Source organism: Ornithodoros turicata, chromosome 10, assembly GCF_037126465.1.
Source record: "Ornithodoros turicata isolate Travis chromosome 10, ASM3712646v1, whole genome shotgun sequence".
Lineage (NCBI taxonomy): Eukaryota > Metazoa > Arthropoda > Arachnida > Ixodida > Argasidae > Ornithodoros > Ornithodoros turicata.
In genome coordinates this window covers 22,613,390-22,636,935 of record NC_088210.1, presented here as the reverse complement: position 1 = coordinate 22,636,935, position 23,546 = coordinate 22,613,390, and the positions used below count along the sequence as shown (strand labels likewise).

At 46.2% G+C, this 23,546-nt stretch overlaps 1 protein-coding gene across 1 annotated transcript in view; it reads right to left on the bottom strand.

The window, feature by feature from the left end:
- The window catches only part of LOC135371073 (zinc finger protein castor homolog 1-like), a 278,514-nt gene extending 259,236 nt beyond the window's left edge, over window positions 1–19,278 (bottom strand). Inside the window, exon 1 of the mRNA XM_064605057.1 lies at window positions 19,190–19,278. The gene's annotated coding sequence lies outside the window, so the exon portion shown is untranslated. The remainder of the gene's footprint in view (window positions 1–19,189) is intronic.
- Between the last annotated feature and the right edge of the window lie 4,268 nt (window positions 19,279–23,546).

The window sequence follows — 23,546 nt, the reverse complement described above, 5'->3', positions numbered from 1 at the left end:
TAGTTGGCTAGGAGCGTGCTCTGCGGTGAAGTTCACTTTTAAGAGTGTGTGTACATAACGTTAACCCCGACATTCTTCTCGCAATACGTCATCTGCATGTACGCGTATGAGGCTTCTAATTTCCCGGTTCCAAAATAACAGGGGTGACACGGAACGTTTCCAGGAGTTGTGCAGCTGCACAAGATGCGAGGATACGAAAAGTGTATACGGCTAAAAAGGAGCCCGCAGGAGGAAGGAAAGGCTGGGTCCCCTCAACGCGCTGTGCCGACAAGGGGAAGGACAAGACTAATAAAGAACGATATTTGTCTTATTTTCAGTTGTCCTCCCAAAGGCTGAGACGAAACAGCAGAGAAAATAGAGAGGCGCCGAGTTTGAAAAACAAAGGCAATCGACGAGCGCGCGCGCCCACCCACAAGACCCGGGCGCGGTTGAGCGGCATTTACTAAAGCCAGAAGAGACATCTGTCACATTCTTTTACGCTCCTGTTGTTATTTGCTTTGCATTAACTGGGGGGTCGAGACCGCTTCGTATTTTTAGAGTTGCGCATGCAAACGATGGGAATCTTAGTAGGTCAAGAATGAAGCCCATTTCACGATGCACATAAAGACAATCCGTACAACAACAACCTTTTTATTATTATTATTATTATTATTATTATTATTATTATTATTATTATTATTATTATTATTATTATTATTATTATTATTATTATTATTATTATTGTTGTTGTTGTTGTTGTTGTTGTTGTTGTGTTGTGTGTGCAATGGAGTGTCAAAGCCACACTGTTAAATCAGAACTTCACCACATAGCACGCTCATAGCCAACCATCATTCCGAATAATATCATTCTGTGTCCTGATTTGTTCGAAGGAGGGGAGAAGTGCCTATCTGGGACAATATTATCTGTCCCAGATAGGCGCCTCCTCCCATTTTCAACAAATCAATACACAGAATGATATCATTCGGAATGATGGTTGGCTAGGAGCGTGCTATGTAGTGAAGTTCTGTTTTAGACAGTGCAGGTTACATCAACTTACTTTCGATTTTCACGATTAATGAGTAGTCTGTCATTCCTCGCCATAGCCGTAGCTTTGTTTTTCTTTTTCTTCTTCTTATTTTGGCAAGCTGGACAGGGTAACAAACAAATTAAAATTAATAAGCTTAGTGATTAGAAAATTATGTAAAATTATATTAAATATAAAGTTATTTCGGAATAAGTACTGAGTAAAACACGAAAATACCAACAAAAGTATTTAAAGTACCGTATTTTGAGTTTGGTACCCAAGATACCTAATAGGTCTACGTATACAGGGGCGTGACGCATGTACCATCACATAGCGCGCGTGATTCCGAATGTCCTATGTTTACGATTCTTCCAGAAACGTGCAGCCGTCAAGGCCGCCATTGCACTCTTCATATACTGTATAGACATCCAGGGAGGATATCCTCTAATATACGCCACATAAAGCGCACGGACGTCCAGAATCACGACATTGGAGATGCGAAATGAACCATCGGGGTGAAGGTATGCGACATCCATGCTTGCTCCGGGAACCAACGAGGCCAACTTATAAGGGGGAGGGGGGGGGGGGGGGAGGGATCCCGCGCGAGCCAGGTGCAAGCCCCACCTGCGTGCTCTATAGAAACGACCATCCATCGCCATTTCTCACCAATTAACCGGATCTCGTATCACGACCTATCCCACTGTTTTTTTCGTACAAGAGAAAAACTCTCGCTTCTTTTCTTTCTTACTCTCACATGGCGCACCGCTCACTCTCATCGGACGTCTTGCTGGACGACGGTGCATTCCGAACGGTTGATACGTTGTGCCGGTTAATGCATTGCGTCTGGGGGGGGGGGGGGGGGGGGAATATGTTTATTGCGAAAAAAAAAGAGGCAGGTAAAAAGGCGTCTGGGTAATGAGCAGCGTTAATGCGTTATACGTTTCACGAAGGAATATATTGTCATTACACTTGTCATTGCATTGACGTGTCGGGCACTTGCAATGAGTATGGTGCCATTACACTCGTCATTTGGTTTGAAAATGCAGGCCTTGTCTGAAATCCAGCAGTTACGTATGGTACATCCAAGTAAAATTCCCAAGCTGGTTGTTCCCAGTCAAGACGGAAGACAGGATCCAAATGGGGTCTTTGAACACCAAGTCCTTCTACGCTATGATTAATGTTGCCCATGGTTGTTCATAAAGATTAATACTATTTTACATTACTGCTCTCATCTCTCGATAAAATCGTTCTTTAGTAGCGACTTTGAAGAAATTATATTTACTGTCAACGGTGATGTGATTAATTAAGAATTTGATTACTTGATGAAACATGGAAATGTAATGAGTAATGCAACGCGTTACTTCATAAGACTGTAATAAGTAATGACAAAAGAAAAGGAACAAAACGAAACCAAAATCTCAGGAGCGCCTTCGCCGACGGAGGTTTGTCTGGGTTGCACAGCGGTGGATCTGGCCAGCAGATCAGTACTTACTCCAATCATCTACATCGCTCCAAAGCACGTGACCTGCTAACGTCGAATGAGGGCTGTCCTCCCTTCGCCCCCGATCATGCGCTGTTTCGGTTTCGGCCCATTTGTATATAACAATTCGCCTATGGGATCAACTCTGTTCAACATAGAGGGGGGAAGAATGTCGGTTGTCCGTTGGCGGGAAGCCAGGGGTGTCACTAGACGTCGCAGAATTGAACGGCGGTCTCCTCTGAGCAGAACAATACGGGTCCGGTTCCGAGACGAGAGTGCTGCTTCTGCGGCGCTGTCGGCCTGCTCGTTCCCCACGACACCACAATGGGCTGGAACCCACTGGAGAACGAGCCTGTGGCCTGCGGCGTAGATAGTGTGGTAAGCCATTAACACGTCGGTGACTAGGGGTGCGGATGGGCCTCGTATGCCGGAAGTTTCAATTGCTTGAAGTGCAGATTTGGAGTCTGTAAAGACTGCCCATTCCCGGGGTGGAAAATCAGCGATGTGTTGTAGAAAGAAAAGGATGGCATAGAGTTCCGCAGCTGTGGAGGAGGTTGGATGTGAAAGGCGTCTTCCGTGCACGACGCCTTCGGATGGAATGACGAAGGCTGAGGCGGACTTGTTGTTTCGGGATGCGCCATCAGTATATGCTGCCGTAAACGTAGAAAACTTCTCGTCTACCAGAGCATGAAAATGGGCTCGGAGGACTTGAGGGGGGACCTGATCTCTTCTTTGCAGAAGGTTTGGGAGGCGTACAAACGTGGGCGGTACCGGGAGAGACCAGGGGGCTTCCGGCGGTATAGTGTCCTTAGTTATGAAGCCAGTGAGAGTCTGGCGTGTCCTCTGCGCTACTCGGTAGAAGTCGCTTCCAGGGCGGTATCGAATTTTCCTGAGTAGCGGGTGGCGGGGAATGTGAGCACGCAAACGGAGGTAGTGCCGAGCCGTTTCCCGTTCACGGAGAACTTCAAGCGGGAGCTCACCAGCTTCAGCCAGTACTTGGCGTGTTTCAGCCATTCTTGGAACTCCGAGGCATCGACGAAGGCTTCGAGCAAACAGGGACCGAAGCGTATTTAATGAAGTTGTTGATATCCTGTGCAGAATAGGAAGGCTGTAAAGCACAGTTGCCCTCACCAATGCCGCGTGAACCGCGAGCAGGGAACGCTGATCACAGCCCCATCCTGGGCCAGAAAGATGTTGGATTGCGGGGAGCCATCGCTGCACTTTAGTTTCAAGGTGTTTAATGTGCCGAGCCCAGCGCAAGTCCGAGTCGATTACCACGCCAAGGAAGCGGTGAAAGCGTACTGGTTCTAGCTTCTTTGAGCCAAGCCAAAGTGGGAAATTGGCCATAGCTTTACGCGTGAAAGGGAGCTCGACACACTTTTCGGGTGAAAGGTCCATCCCGAGGTGCGTCAGGTACGTATGGATATTGTTTAAAGCGAGCTGCAGGCGGCGCTGGAGAGCCGGGCGTGATTTTCCTACTGTCCAAAGGGCGACGTCATCTGCATACACGGAGAACGACACTTTGCGAGGAATTACTGATTGTAGGCCGGCCATCACCACGTTAAACAGTGTCGGGCTGAGAATGCTTCCTTGGGGGACTCCTTGGGGAACAGGATGCTGAGGGCTTTGGCCTTGGGACGTACGGACAGCGACAGTTCGGTCCGTAAGGAAGTCGTGGAGCCAGATGAAGAGCCGACCGGATACTCCAAACGAGCGCAAGGCATGCAGCACACAAATGTGCGAGACGGTATCATAGGCGCGCTTGATGTCGAGGAAGACCGATCGGACGATCCGTCGATGGGCTCGAGCATGTTGAACTGTAGAGACTAGGTCGAGAACTGGATCCATGGAGCTTCGGTGGCGACGAAATCCAGCCATTTCGTGAGGGAACGCACGTCGTTTTTCGAGCCACCAGTCGAGGCGATGCAGAACCATTCTCTCCATCAGTTTCCCCATACAGCTTGTCAGGCTCACCGGGCGAAAGGAGGATAGGGCATTTGGGGGCTTGCCTGGTTTCAGGATGGGAACAACCAAGGCCTCCTTCCATGTATGTGGTAGAGATCCTTGTTGCCAAGACGTGTTATAGACATGAAGGAGAGCTTGGAGTGACCGCTCGTCAACGTTTCGTAGGGCGGCATAGGTGATTTTATCGGGCCCAGGGGACGAGCTGGCGTTCACAAGCTTCAACGCTGCCTTTAGCTCGATTAGTGTGAAGTCGCGGTCCATAACTTCCGGGGGACGGGGCCAGTCGTGGTGAAGTTCAGCCGTCAAACTGTGGACAAAACTGCGGTGTAGGGGCGTGGTCGAGGCAGCCGCCGGAGTCGTTAGTACCACACAGAAGTCCGTCGCAAGCGTGTTCTCGTCTACACGCTGAACGAGAGCCAAGGCCGCGAGAGGATTCTTTTGAGGGGGCGCCTCCTTCAGAGAACGGATTGTCCGCCAGATCTTCGTGGCCGGATCGAACGGTGAAAGGTGGTGGCAAAACTTACGCCAACGCTTCCTGTCCTCGTTTTTAAGTTCTCGTGTTACTTTAGCTTTCATCCGGCGGTATTCCACAATGTCCGTAAGTTGCCCTGTCCGACGAGCCGTTCTTTCTGCTCGGCGACGTAATGCTCTAAGGTGATTAATAGCGGGGGAATGGCCGATATGGCCTGTTACCCTTTTAGACGTGACCACCGCGTCCTGGATACCGCGGGTAATTGCTTGAGAGAGAGCCTCTGGGGACATACCGGTGTGCACAGATGTTCTGAGGCCCTCACGAAAACGTCTCCAGTTTGTGAAAGAAATCAGTCCAGCAGTGGCTGAGAGGGGCAGTCTGTCGTGCGAAATATATAGAGGAAAATGATCGCTGCCTCTAGTGTCGACGTCCGTAGCGCACGACAAGTGGCGAATCATGTCGGTTGAGGACCACGAGAGGTCCAATACATCAAGTGACAGTGGGGATCGCATGTAAGTGGGCTCGCGGTTGTTCAGCAGGCAGTGGGCTCGCTTTCCGCATGCCACGAAACACATCTCGTCAGGATGCTGCATTAATCCACCGCATGCGCCTCGATGTGGCCTTTACAGCTCAGTGGCGTTACCGCTTGAGACAAATTGATTCTCCCACCTGTTGCCACTGTGGTGCTCTTGAGGATCTGGAGCACATTCTTCTTCATTGCCCTCACTACGAACCTTCCCGAATCACACTCTCCGAGTCTCTTCGTCAGCTGGACTCTGGCCCTTTCTCCCTACCGAAATTGCTTGGTCCCTGGCCCAATCCAGCCCAGCAACGCTCTGCGCTCAAAGCTCTTCTGACATTTCTGGACACCATCGGACTTCGATCGTTACTGTAAAGGGGCTCGTTATTTTATTCCCCCCATTCCACCAAGCACTGGGGTAGAGTATCGCCTGTTGCGATGAAACTCCCCACTCTCCAAGACCGAAAATAAAGTTGTTGTTGTTGTTAACAATTCGCCTACAGATATTTCAACACGTGTGCGTGTTTCGGTTTAAAAATTGTATGGCTTTTAACGAGGATTGTCTCCCATTCTCGCTTTTACCCGAAATCCCCTAATTAAGGAATTAATTAATGCATTTTAGGCGATCAATCATCTTGAAGTCACATGCCCTTTCGATAAACGATAACGATAAACGATAACGATAAACGAACGATTGTTTTAATTCTGTATCAGCGCCGCGAAGCAACTGTGGCTATGAGCGGAGTACGGACGTGGACAGATGGAGAGAGGACAGCAGGAAGGAGTGGGGGACAGGAAGGGATTAGTATGCGTCCTGGGCCGCGCTCTCACAACCTTTTTTTTTTTTATAGACAACCTGTAAAGGATGAAATAAAAAACACGCACAAAAAAAAAGAAAAGAAAAAGAACATGCACCTTGCATAACTTAGTATACAGTCACGGGTCCTCCCTAGCAAGCTGCAGTGTGAGACTCGCTGTAGAGCTTGAAATGTAAGTTGACATTGATGCAAAATAATTATTGTTTTTTGACACAATTCTTTCACAATTATTTTGCACAGTTATCCTGTCGCAACCATTTTTCCACTTCTATATTCATCTCTTGCACCGGACAAGCAGATCGATCCTCTTAAATATGTCGAGAAAACTATGTAGAACAACACATCAATCACGTATCATTTTCAAAGGCGCAGGAAGGAGGGGTCAACGTCGGGGTCTCAGAGGCCAACAGATGGAACACTGTGGATGGGTTGCGCGCTACCGGAAGTTGGTCAACCCGAAAAAAAATGTATGCGGCTCGAATTTCCGACTGCCAGAAAGTAGGTCAATATCGGGCGCCACACCTTCTGCCGTGCAATTACCTATTATACTCAAACAGATATCACGCGTTTCTCCAAGGTCAGCATTCAAAAATATTTATTTTCTTTTTCTTTTTATTTTTTTCTCGCTAGATAGATTGCATCCGACTCAAAGTGTCGGACTGCGAAGAACCAAAACTGAGTGTGAAAGACATAGAGATGAAGAGAAAAAGAGAGAGAGAGAAAGAAAAAAAATAGACGGGACGTTAATCACTGCAGCAATAACCAATTACTTTCCGCCGACCCAGGAAATTGATTTCCCAGCAAAAGTGATTTATGAAAGAAACATAGACGGAACGTCACACCGGGCTTTTCCCCGAGTGAGAAATATGCCTATGATATTTTCTTTCCTTCCTCTTCTTCTTTCTCCCTTTATCACATTTTGCTTTTCTTTCTTCTTTTCTTTTTTTTTTTTTCTTGTTTCACGTGTCACTCTTGCTAACAATGCGAAACTCGTAATTTGCCTAGTGCTACATGGGGCTTCTTTGAAAATGTATACTCTTAGAAATGAACTTCACCGCTACACTCTTAAAAACGAACTTCACCGCATAGCACGCTCCTAGCCAACCATTATGTCGAATGATATCGTTATCTGCCCTGATTTGTTGAAAACGGGAGGCGTACGCCTTTTCTGTGACACTTAATTGTCACAGAAAAGGCGTACGCCTCCCGTTTTCAACAAATCAGGGCAGATAACGATATCATTCGAGATAATGGTTGGCTAGGAGCGTGCTATGCGGTGAAGTTCGTTTTTAAGAGTGTAGGCTTAGAAGCGTGCTATGCGGTGAAGTTCATTTTTAAGAGTGTAAGTCTGTGAGCGCGTCCGTCTGGTCGTTGAAGTGCAGGAACGCTTACACTGACTTAAGCGCTGTTACACTGGAGGTTGCCAGCTCGCTGACACAAAATATTACCGTCCGGGTGGCAAAAGGTAACCAAAACTAGCCACACGTAATAGAAAGTAGACGCCGAAGTATAGCCATCATGCCACGAACGTAGACATTTTATTTTATAGAAACATTCCATAACACGGGACAAGTACAAGTGAAAGGTGTAAACATATAGTATAACAAAAAGTAATATAGATAATATTGATAAGTCCACTCGCCTTGTACTGACTAGATATATGATCCTATCAGAAAGGAAATAATATGTAGCGCGCCTCAATGATCCTTTCTGAACCCTTTATCATCAAGCTAGCACCTCAACTTTTTATGCCAAAACGGTCTCCGGTGCAATCTGAAAGGACGAAGGTGTAACGCCTATAGCCCGAAGATCGAACTTCACTCACAAAATAGAGCGCAAAGGATAAGTTCTGATTCCCGATCCTTCGATTATGTAAGAACATCTGCTTTTGATAACAAATAATTTGGTTTCCTGACGATTTTGTACCAAACCTTAAATGTAGCCATATGGGTAGCCAACGATGTACACCAACGCCACCTAGAAGAAGAAAGCTTGTCTCCCTCGCTGCATTGGACATATGGTGGTGGTTGTGAAAGGGCTCGCCGTCGTCGGCCACACAGAGGTGGGAAACGTCACGACTGACGCCCTGGGGGAATGGGGGAATGGGGCACTGGGATTCGAACCCGGGTACCTCCCAGTCTCGACGTGACATGGTCAGCACGTTAACCACTGAGCATGTGAGCCATTACGCGAGTTGGTGATTGGACATAAGTCGGAGTGTCGTCTGCTTCAACCAGTAATCCCCGCAGACGATTTCAAATACAGCCTCTCTCTGGCTACAAGTGGCTACTCACGCGGCTCGTGGCGCTCGTCTCCATAGCTACGACCACAGAAGCACCGTGTGATTGGCGGACTTTTAATGACGTCACGTCGTTTAAACGACCAGGGTTCGTTCCTAGGAGGTGTTGCCTACACTGACCAGTGTAACAGCAGTGTATGTATATCACTACACCAAAAATGGCGACGGTGTGGAAGGAACGCACCGTTCATTTCCAGTCCCCTGTCTCTCTGCCCTCCTTTCACTGGCATTCCAAACCGCAAACAAAAAGGCGAGGTCCAATGGAAGCCTGTTGACGACCAATGCAGTTCATGCAGGGTGATGGTGACGGTGATGCAAAAAAAAAAAAAAAAAAAAAAAGATCAGAAGGTGAATCACTACTAAATCTTGCAGGATTTTGGTAAGTCTGGTAGGTTCATTTTGGCGGCGATGGACGACGCGAACTGGAAGCTTCGATGCTTCGAAATGGTTTCAGTTTCCTATCTTCGGTCGACACTCGCACCACCAATCGTGCTCAACCGTGCGAGCCAGTGTAAGCAACAATGTCTTGCCTATTCCACACTGAACCCCACACCGCGGAACACTATACTTCCCCAACGGAGCATGCAATGTATCTCTCCATCTTGGTACGCGCACAGATATAAGGATAACTATTAGCAAGGGCTTAGTAGAGGAGGAGGAACATCCACTAGTGTCGCAGATACAGCTGCCTGCAATTTAGCTTCGGTCATCCCTGAGCAACAAATAAGTCGCAAAAGCGATTTCCAGACCATCGCGTATAATCACGCTGCTCGCAAATTCTCGGCGAAAGAAGTCGATGTGTCTAAGGAATATGAACCGTTGAGGATCGTCGTATTATGTGTGTTTTACAGAGAGACTCTGCGAAAAAATAAACGAAAAGAAGGGAACGACCGGAGCCATCCGCTTCTCATGCAAATTTCCCATCGATTTCCAAAAACTGAGAAACTCATCTGCTCAACCTTCCTTTTTCTTTCTTCATCTCACTCATCGATTTCTCATTAAGCGCTGGGCTCGTCCCATATTGCATACCCGGTTTCCACAGGCGGGCCTATCGCGATTCGTCCAATATTTCGCCACGTGGTCTGCGCCGGCGTATGAGGTCTCTGCACAGTTCTACCCTTCTTCAGCGACGCAGTGGTGAATGTTATTTGTAGAGTAAATTAGCGGACGACCTGGCTCTACAATGGAAATGGCTGTATAACGACTTGGTACACATTAAGTAGATATAATATTATTATCTGCGACCGTTCAGATGATAAACTGAAACTGATCAAGAGGGCCGCGGGAGAACTGACATTTCTGAGACAGGAATTCGCCTGTATCCTCCGGTCAAATCCAACATCGAAAAGCACATCTTCAACACGCGAAAATCGGTATGGCGCCGAAAACTGTGTCGTCGTTTACTTTCCAAGAGTCTACACAGAAACGGTTTAATCAATTTGTTGATCGCCATTGATTGAATCGATTGGGAGCTGCGCTACCCCAATCGTACGCTCTTAGAAATGAACTTCACCGGATAGCACGCTCCTAGCTGACCATAATCTCGAATGATATCGTTATCTGCCCTGATTTGTTGAAAACGGTAGGCGTACACCTTTTTAGTGGCAATTATGAGCAGCATAACGGTCCAAACACCCAAATTTGACTGACTCCTTATAGCCCATTGCGCGCTCTAAAAACAGTGCTTCACCGCATAGCACGCTGAAGGACGACCATTGCAAGGCCTTTTTGTGACGATTAACAGAACTGCGTAAGTGTCACAGCATCCCGTTTTCAACAGATGAATGAAGAGAACGATGTGAACATCGCGTACAGGTGTTAGTAAACCGTTGATAGCGTCACCGTGAAACTGCCCTGACCGGAACTAATAGCAGCTCGCATGAGTCACAATCTTATCTTTTGATTGGGTGAGGTAGACAGTGTTCTTGAGAAAATGCGTTATCAATGGCCTACAAACACTATATACACTTTCAGAACAGAACTTCACCGCAGAGCACGTTGCGCGCCAACGACTGCCACGAATGATAGGGCTATCGCTTCTGATTTTAAGAGAGAGAGAGCGGGGCGTACGCGTTTTGTAGCAATTATCGTATATCCAAATTGGTACAAAAAGGCGTACGGCCCCCTCTCTCTCTTCAAATCTAGCGATAACCCTATCGGTCGTGGCAGCGGTTGGCGCACAACGTACTATGTGGTGAAGTTCTCAGTGTTCTGAGAGTTTATATAGTTGTGAGTGTTAGTACGTTAGTGTGTTATATATATAGTTGTGAGTGTACGTTGGTACGTTAGGGGTGTTAGTAGTGTTATATATAGTAGTGAGTGTTAGTACGTTAGTGTTAGCTACGCTGCGGCTACGGTTACGCTACGGCTTACGTGTCTGTGTCGTCCCTAATTGTGGGCTGCCTCGGCCAATTGTCGTTGTTTACGTTGATCACGTGGCTTCTCAAGCACCGTATATACGGTGCCCAATCATAAGATTGCATTCTTTTCATTTAACATATCTCCCCCACCCCCACCCCCACCAATCGGCAGATAAGATTTTGAGTAATAAAGGACAACGATTAGTCCCGGGATGTGGGGTAACTCTACGGTGACGTTATCAACTCTCTATTAACGTGGACGACTTCTATTAACGTAACTATCGCTATACCGCCCGTGAAAAGCGGAAGATGCTGATAACGCTAATGCCGGAGTCTGTCTCAAGAAAGCGTAAACACGCGAGGGCAAACAATATAGCATATTTTTTTGGCATCGGTGAGCCGCGCCCCATTATTACCACCACCACTACCTCCAGGGCGCGTTTTTGCCGAGACAGCGGAGAGAATAAAAGCCACGGATATAGCATCCCGAACCTGGGAACGGTGGAATGCACACTGGCGCACAAAGGAAGCCCTTCTCTGTGGCTCAAATAATAACCACGATTAAGATGAAGCAAGATGACTCACAATTTGCGGTTATTCTGAGGAACCTTCACTTGCCCCGCGGTGAAAGAAAAAAGAAAAAGAAAAAAGAACAAGAAGAAGGATAAGACGTGTGCTCGCTAAACAGAACCAAGTGACAAAGATTCTTCACGCTACTCTGAGCGGCCAAAGCGTTGCTATACTTACTCCCGTGCGACATATTCAGCGCTTGTGTGCGCATTTTTGAGGGTGTAACAGATTGAAAACACCTGCTGGCCGCTGGCCAGGCGCGGAGCACGTCGCGAAGGATAGGAGGGGGTGTCTAACCATGCGTCTTCGAGCTAGGGACTGCACACGCTTCGCTCCAAGTTATGCGAAATACGATATTATAAGCGTCGTTAATAAATGTGGAAAACAATTATTGCAGCGACAGCTGTCAAAGGCGCAATTTCGTGAAGATCTAGCCCATTGTAGAGGAGGTGGTGTTCCCCTACATGAGTCCTGACCGGCGATGATGGAACGTCCCAGCGGGCAGATGGACGTGGCCTCACGCTAGGACGGTGCCGGTAGAACTGCCGTGCCAGCGCCGTAGCGCGTGGCAGCAGAGGCACGTCGTCATAGTCGTCCACGGGCCGCCACATCACTCCCCCCCTTAGACGCGGAGCTACATACGCGGACGCGGAGCGACATATGTCCCATATGCCGCATCGCCGAAACACAGAAGAGAAGAAACGAAGAAGAAAAAAACGCATCGTGGTGGTACTCATGTACATTTCCCCCACCGTGCCCCTTGCCAAGATACACGTGTTCTTGTCTGAAACTTTCACCTATAGTGAACGGACCTATCCTGTCACCCTCACCGGTGACTTCAACGTGGACGCTGAGCGCAACGGTGTCTACCGGAGATACCGGAGAAGATGGATGCGAGAATTTCTCGAATTCTACCTCGTGTCATCTAGACAAGAATCATCGTGGAGGTTGCATCGACTATGTCTTTCTGAGGGACGTGCCTTATGGTGTACTCAGTTGTGCTGTCTCCAAATACTGCAGTGACCATAAGGCATACCTTACGGTCTTTCAGCTCTTCATCCCTGTCGCCGACGTTGATTTGATGTAACTTGCACCATATCTGCCAGTTTTTTTTTTCTTCTTCTATTTTTTTTTTTTTTTTTTTTGCGTCGATGTGAACCCGCATGTTGAGGGGGTCGCTGAACTGTGCCCATTTCTCCCCGCAGGATGAGGGATACCGTTACACAATATCTTGGCCCAATGCTGGGCCAGTATTGTACTGAATGATACCGTTATCACTTTCGATATGTTGAAAGCGTGGGGCGTACGCCTTTTTTGGGAGAATTAACGTAACTGCATATGTGTCACAAAAAGGCGTACGCCTCACGTTTTTAACCAATCAGGGCACAGAACGATGTCATGCGGATGGTGGATGGCCAAATGCGTGCTGTGTGGTGACCATCTCTTTTTTAGAGTACACTCTCAGAAGAGAACTTCCCCGCATAGCACGTTGCTCGGAAGCCACTTCCACGAATGATAGGGTTATGGCTTCTGATTTGAAGAGAGAGAGAGGGACGTACGCCTTTTTGTAGCAATTATCATATATCCAAATCGCTACAAAAAGGAATACGCCCCCCTCGCTCTTCAAATCAGAAGCGGTAACCCTATCATTCGTGGCAATGGTTGGCAGTCAACGTGCTGTGCGGTGAAGTTCTGTTCTGATAGTGTATAGCTGATCTGCGAGGAGACCTCTGGGAAAAGTACGGCCTGGTTTTCGCGCTCAAAGGCAAGAAGAAAAGCGTCCTCCGGAGCCGTTTATTATAACCACTAATTTAAACTCAGTTCAAAAGTTAACAGTGTATAATTGAAGGAAGCAGCTATATGTAGTTGACTGTATGTTGAAAAAACACTTTCAACAGAGAAAGAAAAATGATATGACCACCGCAGACACCGCTCACGCTCAAGAGTAGTAGCGACATGTGCACTTTCCTCTTTCCCACACGTCCTTCCCCCTTCTGTGTTGCACCTCGCGGGTATATTTTCGAAATCGTATTAACGCGATTTACGGGATTAACAGGAGGAGGAGGAGGGGGGGTGCTGCACGCAGGAAGAAGGAATAAAGACGAGAATATAAACCTGCTGCTTTCCTGCACTTCACCCGTTTTCGGTCTGTTATCATCCGGCTAAATCGGAGCGTTCAGTCGGCATTAAAAGAACCGCCAGGGGGAGGCCAGCCGTGACCTTCAAAACTCCCTCTTCAGGTAGCTGCATTGTGTCGGGAACTCTTTTCTGTAAACGTCTTTAGAGAAAAAAGCCCTCTTTCAGATGCAAATGTGATTGAATCGAACGCAAAATCGAGGAGAAAGTGTGCCCCTCCCTTATGGAGGAGGCATGGAGTTGACGCATGTGTGCAGAGCAACGCTTTCCAAAACTTTTGAGCACCGGGAAACGTGGAGTCAGTCGCTTTCGGCTCAGACGTGCACAATGAGGGAAAAAAAGTTGACGTGTCTCGAGAGCGTTGGAGTTGGACGGATTAAAAATAATCGAGAGCGTCTTGACGGCCCATAGCAACGATCTGATCAAGACTCAGTCCGTGGTGAGGTGAAAATCAAAACGGGGAGCAACATTCGATGCTTTCTGATGGTCATTGCGAATCGATTTGGCCCGAGGAACTGCTGGACCGCTACAGGGCGGATGCGGATTAAGCATCCCCACAACGCGTTGCGTGTGCCAACATGGGTGTATTCTCAGAACAGGTGGTGGTGGTGACGAACACACCGCCAACCATTACACTCTAAAAATAGAACTTCACCGCATAGCACGCTGTGCTCCAACCATTGCCACGAATGATAGGGTTACCGCTTCCGATTCGAAGACAGAGGGTACGCCTTTTTGTGTCAGTTTGGATATACATAATAATTGACACAAAAGGGCGTACACCCCCATCTCTCTTCGATCCAGAAGCGATAACAGTATCATTCGTGGCAATTGATGGCGTACAGCGTGCTATGCGGGGAAGTTCTGTTTTTAGCGTCTACCACGAATCATAGGGCTACCGCTTCTGATTCGAAGAACGAAGGGGGCGTACGCCATTTTGTACCAATTTTGGTATATGATAATTGATACAAAAAGGCGTAAGCCCCCCCACCCCCCTCTCTCTTTCTCTTCAAATCAGAAGCGATCGAGAACCCACGTGGCAGTTGGCGTGGCAGTGGATCGAGAACCCACATCATTCGTGGCAGTGGTTGGCGCTCAACGTGCTGTGCGGTGAAGTTCTGTTCTGAGAGTGTATCAACCTAAATAGGCAGCGATCCTGTGACAGTATATAGATCGCAGCAAACCACTCGGGAAGGAAGAGAGAGAGAGAGTATACTGAAAAAGTTTCGAAACTGGAGAACTTTTGTGAAATCACACACACACACACAAAAAGAAAAACACTTCGCAGCTATGAAATGCTGCTGCTGACTTAGCGACAGATTACGAGATATATGTGCGTTTATTGCTTACATATTCTATTTTTTAGTGGCGGTGCATGATGCAATTGTCACAGCGCTAAGCGGCCTCTAGCCAGACATCTTGGTAAAAACAGACACACCCAGAAGTCGGATTGTAATCTATGTTGGTAGTGCATTTGCTCTGTAAGGATCGCTGCACGTTTGATGGACTGGTCTTGATGTAAAACTAAGACGTATATGTTTGTTGTATGTCCGACTTAAAAATTAAAAACAAACAGTTGTTAGCAGCAACAGCAACAGAAAAAGTGATGCCGATATTGTTAATTCTACGCGGGGCGTCGAACCGAAACATTTACAGGTTTGGTTCAGGTTCAGGGATTTTGGTTCGGTTCGGTTCCGAAGCGCTAAAATAACGGTTCGAACCGATTTATTTGGGTTCATAACGATTCAGCGCACGCGCCTTGTTGAACGCAAGCAGAAGAAAGAAAATGTTAATAAAATAGCGAATACGTCTTTTATTTGCATTGTATACCTACTGTTTGTGGTGCCCCGATCGCCAGAGGCCTACAGTAGGCGAATCAAGGTCGAAAAAGAAACGAAAATGAGTCTTGTACTACAAAGTGGCAGAAACACGACTCACATCCGGAGACTGGCCAAAACACAACGCGCATACTCTAAGAGAAAAAAAGGAGTAATTTTGCTCCTTTTGGGGACTAAATGCGTTGCCACAAAAAGTAGTCCCTTTCGCGGGTAAATGCACGGGTGTAAATGAATGTCACAGAGTGTGGGCTGTATTTCAGGCTTTGTTCTACGAGTCCCAGATACATAATTCGTGTTCATGCATGAAAATACTTTGAATCAAACCGTCAACAGTGATACATCGATCGAGTGATATAAAATCTTGCGACATACATAGGGCACAATTTGCGAAGAAAGAAAGAAGCGCTAACTGTATGGCAGCCTTATGCAGTCAAATTGACCAAGAGCACATATTTACGTAGACTGTTCGATTCGGAAGACCATGTGCGAAGTTCAGTGACAATTTGCAGTCGTGAGGTGTACATTTCGGGATTAGGGGACTAAAATGGGGAGTAATTGCAGTCTACGGGACTCGAAGCTGCAATTGCTCCCTATTTTACTTTTTTTTTTATAGTGCATGACCAAAAGGATTCCGAACATCGTGTATCACATTTGTGTGTGGATGGAATTTTGAATAACATATGCAGCATATCAGGTAGTTTTAGCCATCGACTATGAGGTGTCTTTCACGCCCTTCATGTTATTCTTGTCAAAACGCCTTACGAAAACAAAAAAAGAAAACGCTGAACCGTTTGCCGAACCGGCTCGGAACAGCACTTTTCATTAGTTTCGGTTTAGGTTCAGCTCCAAGATGGCAGAAAAATAGTGGTTCGGTCCGGTTTCGGTTTCAGAAAAATACTAGTTCAGTTTTGGTTTTCGGTTCGGTCCGGTTTCGGTTCTCCGACGACATTCAGTTGAAGCAAACGCAGACGGCAACGCTTTACATTTTCGGTGAAATAAACCCAGACCCTATCAAAATTCGCGCATTGAGGAACTGAAAAGCATGCAATCTTCAATCAAGATCTTTCAGTTCCACACGGTGGAATACATCTCACGTCAGCGAGCAAATGCTCCCGCCAACACTGAGGGTCGAAAGGAAAACATTTCACCCTTCCTTTTTTTGCAACAGTCAGAACTCCAAAAAAGCATTTACTTACGCACATCCCCACAAATGTACAAAAGCCAAGTTGAAAGCCGCGACTTATTGGACAACACAACAACAGAAAATTAGCCAGACGCTTGCGATAGCGGTCGCGAAACGCCGGTTTCTTGGAGCGAACGATAGGTGGAGCCACTTGCCTCTGCTACTACAAGAGGGTAAACGGGGAATGTCAATCGAGAAATGTCGAGAGCGCGACTCTCTCGCCGCATGAAGGGGAAGGGTGGTACACAGAGCTAGTGATGAATTGCAACCTTATTAAACGCGTTGTTGCAGATGTAGTTCGTTCAACAGTCTCCACATTTGGTTTGCCAAAAAAAAAAAAAAAAAAACGGTGCATGTTTTGTTCAACTCATTTGCGAGGTCATTTCCGATGTGTAGCTTGTATAGCATCAACTGCATACCGGGAACATGCAAAACTTATCAACTGATAACAAGGCTTATAAGAAAGCAGTAAGTGGAAAATGAAGAAAATAGTGTTAATAAATTGTGAAATTTATAAACAAGTATGTAAGGGCCGTGTGAACAAAATGTGAACGTGTTATAAAAGGCGCAGCACTGGAATGGGTGGGAAGAAATGTTGCAGGCTACACAAAAACACTTACGCAGGTGTCTTTGCACACGCCTGTTGGGTAAATGCCTTTCTCTCGCTCTTCTGCCCTTTCTTTTTCTATCTCTTTTTTTTTTTCTTTTTGCAAAGGAGGGTAATGCCAGAGTGAAAAGGATGTCTTTACTAGAACTTAAAAGCGGCGAGAGAGCAAGGATAGGGGAAAGAGTCGGAAAGGGTATTATTGATGGCGGGCTTTCTGCTGTAATCCACTGATAACAATGATAATTTATCACCATCATCATGAACAATCAAATAGCCGCAAACGAAAAAGAAGAAGAAAAAACTTCGGGAACGGTGTTGAACCGTACGCGCCCTGAACAAAACCACGCAAAAGGCTACATATCTTGCATTTGGCGCGCTCGCCAACGCTCTCAGAAACATCTCCTTCACCGGCTCCGAGGCCTACATGTTTTCTGTGTCTCGATGTCCCTTGTCCTGCTCCATATGGGACAGATTCTCGCACCTCACATAGAATACGTTCGAGGTAGCCCTTCTGAGAAACATATACATCCTTTGAGAAGCCTCACTCATGAGCACGATTGAGTAGGATCCGCAAGTGCCGCCCTCTGGTGCTGGAGTACCCGATCCAATGTATAGAGCCGAGCAACCTATCGACCACCACCCCTCTGCCATAGGCAAGGTGCTGGGCCCCTGGTCCAGTAGCGTTCATATGCACCAAGGTCTCCGTCACCTTTGGGATTTCCTGTCATCAACAGGCCTCTCCATCCTGCTTTGATCAGCTGAATCCTCCTCTCCATCATCATCTCTCACTATATATCTACAAATGGCACTGGGGCAGTGCCCCGCCTGCTGGCCGCCATCAGCCCTATCTATCATCAGATATCTCATCATCGTCTCTTTATGTATGTATGTATGTATGTATGTATGTATGTATGTATGTATGTATGTATGTATGTATGTATGTATGTATGTATGTATGTATGTATGTATGTATGTATGTATGTATGTATGTATGTATGTATGTATGTATGTATGTATGTATGTATGTATGTATGTATGTATGTATGTATGTATGTATGTATGTATGTACGTACGTACGTACGTACGTATGTACGTACGTACGTACGTATGTATGTATGTATGTATGTATGTGAGTATGTGTGTGAGAGAGGAAACCTATCCATATATTTCTTTTTACAACCAGCCATGCATGTATGCACGTATGTACGTGTGTGTGTGTGTGTGTGTATGTATGTATGTATGTATGTACGTATGTATGTATGTATGTATGTATGTATGTATGTATGTATGTATGTATGTATGTGAGTGTGTGTGTGAGAGAGCAAACCTATCCATATATTTCTTTTTACAACCAGCCATGCATGTATGCACGTATGTATGTATGTATGTATGTATGTATGTATGTATGTATGTATGTATGTATGTATGTATGTATGTATGTATGTATGTATGTATGTATGTATGTATGTATGTGAGTGTGTGTGTGAGAGAGCAAACCTATCCATATATTTCTTTTTACAACCAGCCATGCATGTATGCACGTATGTATGTATGTATGTATGTATGTATGTATGTATGTATGTATGTATGTATGTATGTATGTATGTATGTATGTATGTATGTATGTATGTATGTATGTATGTATGTGTGTGTGTGTGTGTGTGTGTGTGTGTGTGTGTGTGTGTGTGTGTGTGTGTGTGTGTATGTATGTATGTATGTATGTATGTATGTATGTATGTATGTATGTATGTATGTATGTATGTATGTATGTATGTATGTATGTATGTATGTATGTATGTATGTATGTATGTATGTATGTGTGTGTGTGTATGTATGTGAGTGTGTGTGTGAGAGAGCAAACCTATCCATATATTTCTTTTTACAACCAGCCAGTCAACGAGTCTAAAGGTCTAATTAGTGTAAAGGTCTAATACTTACTATGAAACGCAGGTGGCAGACAACATAAGGGCGAATCCGTAACCACAGTTACATCACCGATGAATGCGACTCTCCGTGCATTTTTTTACTGGCTTCAGCTCCTCTTTCCGTACTGTTATCACAGGGTCTGCGGACTCTTACAAAAATGTCACACCGAAAGAAACAGTTTTATCTCTAATCTCTCCCCTTTTCTGTATGTAGCAAAATCAGAACAAAACGAATCATCTAGCGGCGAGAGATAAAGCAGTTCCGCAAACACGACGTGTGGAGCCATTCGAAGGTTGCGTATCTTTCACTGCATGTGAATAGATTACACAAGAAGTGTGTGTGTGTGTGTTGGGGAAGTGGTGGGTAGAAAATAGTTTAAATCAGGTGCAACGACCGCTATGTGCGCAATACACATAACTCTTACGTAGAATGCCATAGAAGCTGCGCAGCAATTGTATATAGTATAGCACATGCTTTAAAAGAAAAGGCGGATATAGAGAGAGCCGTGTAAGTTATTCAAAAAATGTAATTTTGTTACAGTTGTATATATACTATATAGGACTCTGGAGGTATTTCGGCTACAGGAACGTTCCTCAAACTAAATTGTAATCCAATAATACAGTTACTCACTAAATGTAACTGAGTTATTCCTCAGTTACTTTTGACTGTGTGTGTTTAAAGTGGCCACACATTACACATCTTTCCCACAAAAATAATTAGAAGCTAAGTTTTTCGTAGCAGAAGTTGACAATCGATACAACAAGCTACATGACGTACATATGTTTACGTGCACGTCGCGGTGTGTATGCGGACAACAGAGTGCCTGAACGACACGCATTAGGGCATTACATACAGGCCATCAAAATTCACTTTATGAAAACAGGAGCTAAAAGTCTGCGTCGTTGACCGAGATGGGCGTCCATATGAGCGGTTCGCGCACCTTGTTTGTGTGTATATTACGTGTTAATCGAATATCAAAATGTATGCTAAGCCAGCAGTACAAGTAAAATGGCAACGTGAACACAGTAGAAAAGCGACGGCACTTGCCAAGAGAAAGGACAGCAGACAGGAAGTTACAGCTAATTCGGCAGAAGAAACACATCAGAAAGTGACAATGCCTCGAGTATAAGTCGCAGATAAAATGAATGAAATTACAGCTGCAGTTACTCATCTCTGAAAGTATTTAGTTACAGTAATTAATCACTTCACAGTTCTGGTCATGGAAAGCCGTTGTTCTTCATGTTCTTCTTGCACACTATCCTGTCTGCACGCCATCGAATGATTGATTGACTGATTGATGATGATTAATATATTTGCATAATCTAAAATGTCAACAAGCTAAAGCCGGTATTGCATACTTTCTTGAACACCGCAAAAACAGTGCCCCTTTATAATCCGCCGCGTACACTCTGAATACAGATATGTACGCATGTCTAAAAACAGAACAGCACGGAGGAGGCCAACCATTGCGCGGAATGATACCTTTATCATTAACGACTTCTGGAGAGAGCGGGGCGTACGCCGTTCTTCTTTTTTTAAATGCATAAATGTTCCAAAAAGGCGTTGTTCCAAAGTGTTCCAAAAGCGGGAGGCCCACGCCTCCCGTTTTTAATCAGTCATGGGGCGGAACGATGTTATGAGCGTGCTATGTGGTCAACCACTACCAGGCTCGTGCGTCCTGGTCCGACTTCACAGGGAACTGTGCAGGCGTCCGAGGAAAACCCACACTCACAGAACAAAGCTTCATCACATAGCACGCTGAAGGCCAACCTCTGTACAGTGTGTTACCTCTATCACTCTTGACTTGTGGGGCGTACGCCTTTTTATGAGAATTAACATTTCAGCACAGGTGTCACAAAAAGGCGTACGCCTCCCGTTTTCAACAAATTGGGGGAGAGAACGATGTCACTCGGGATTATCGTTGGCTAGGAGCGTGCTATGTGGTGAAGTTCATTTGTAAGAGTGTAGGGAAAACACCCAGACAGCACAGCCGGCGTTTTCTTAAAACTGATGGTGGTGGTGGTGGTGGTGACGGTGAGTGGCTTCACCGCATAGCAATCTCCTAACCAATCATCATACCGAATGGCATCATTTTCCTCCCTTACACTCTAAAAACGGAACTTCAACACACAGCACGGTGAAGGCCAACCACTGCGCAGAAAGGTATCTTCATCATTCCTGCTTTGTGATTTGTGGAATGCGGGGGGCGTACGCCTTTTTTTGAACTGCATAAGTGTTCCAAAAAGGCGTGCGCCTCTTTCGTTTTTAACCAATCTGTCATTTTAGATGGGGATTGGCTAAGAGTGTGCTATGTGGTGAAGGCCTGTTTGTAGGGATCCCGCCTCATGTCGGCATCAGGGGCAACGAACGAGCGGACCAGCTATAGCATCCTCAGCACAACCCATCCTTGCCAGTTCCGGCCGACACTGACATGCATATAGCGCATGGCCGCTGCATTAAGAAGCTAGATGAAGTGTGTCATCCTGACATACAGGACATCATGCAAAATCACCGACCTTCCGTTCCCATGAAAGGCTTTCCCCGAGTCATACAGACACTGCTCCATCGGCTACGCACGGGATCTGCGTCCACGAACTCGCAGCTATTTAAGATCGGCTCTATAGGGAGGATTCTAGTTGCAGTCACTGTCATCACCCGAAAACTATCGAACATATCCTGACAGAATGCCACGCATACCACACTACGCGGGAAACCCACCTCCCACACTCCAGGCCTGGCATAATGACGGACATCCTATTCCCCGAAGGTTCTCCTGCAGAACGAACTATCCAAACTCGCAACCTCGTGCGTTTCCTCCAAGAAACGGGCCTCGTGCAAAGTCCCCTCTAGTGCACTTCCCATCCACAGTGCAATTTCGTCTCATCAGTACCGTTCATCCTGCCTATACCTCACCCTTCAACTCTCATCTTCCTATTTTTTCAATTTTTTATTTTTTATTTTGCTGTAGTCGTGACGATGCCCACTCGTGTATGGCCAACAACGGGAAGCTATTTCGGCATCACCCTTCCCCTAGTTTTTTTTATAGCGTATTTGTTGCACTTATACAGTTACGTTAATTGTCGCAAAAAAGCGTACGTCCCGCGATTTCCGCAAATCAAGAGTGACAGAGATGTCACTCTGCATGTATATCGGTTGGCCTACACTCTAAAAACAGAACTTCACCGCGTAGCACACTGTGCGCCAACCATTGCCAAGAATGATATGGTTATCGCTTCTGATTCGAAGAGAGACGGGGGCGTACGCCTTTTTGTGACAATTTTCATATGTTCAAATTGCCACAAAAGGGCGTACACCCACCTTTCTCCTCGAATCCGAAGCGATAACCGTATCATTCGTGGCAATAGTTGGCTCCCAGCGTGCTATGCGGTGAAGTTCTGTTTTTAGAGTGTAGAGCGTGCTAGGTGGTAAAAAGGCGTACGCCCCCCACTCTCTTCGAGTCAGAAGCGATAGCTCTGTCATTCGTGGCAATGACTGGCGCACAGCGCGCTATGCGACGAAGTTCTGTTTTTTTAGAGCGTGTGAGTTGATGTTTCGTTGTGATCTCGTTTTATGCGTTACGTAAAACACTTCCCTGTGTGTCTGTAAAACACATCCCCTAGAATACTCCAGCGGAAGATGCGCAAGACGTCGGCGCTTTCTGCTGCCACTGTCGTTCTTTTCGTGCTCTTCTAACAACGAAGAATATCCTGCTGCTCAGTCACGAGATATTCCGAACAGCAGACGACAGGGCCAATGGTGTCGTCTGCGATACGTATACGCCGCTCAGGATATTCTGACGGCGTGCGAACGCTCAACAGAAGACTCAACGGATCTTCCGTTCCCGGAGCAGTTATCTTTCTTCTTTTTTTTTCTCTCTCTTCTTCTTCTTCTTCTCGCTTGCCGCACGCGTGAATATATTCGGTTCATGTCCATTGCTTACCTTTGGATGCCGTTCATGGGCGACACCTCGGATGACGACGCTCGAGTTTTCCACTAACGGATGCAATGCGGTGGAGTGCGTTCAACCCGGGTAAACATGGACACATACAGTGCCGAAAATCCCACATTATAACGGAACAGTGAACACACTGTACGAAAAAGTTACCCACCCCATCTACTCCGCATCCTCGCAGAAAAAATCCTTCGCAAAAAAAGTTCACTGACCTAACAGTCCCCACAGAGACTTTCTCTCTTTTTTTTTAGTTTTTTTTGTCAGCCGTACCCCTATTTTTTTATCGTACGGCTCCAACCCTTTGGGTCCCAGCACTAGCGCTCATTTTATTATTGCTTCATTTTTACTACTATGGGACCCCCTACCGGAGCCAGAAGAGCACTACCGTTGATTCACAATAGACTTGTCTATTTTTTC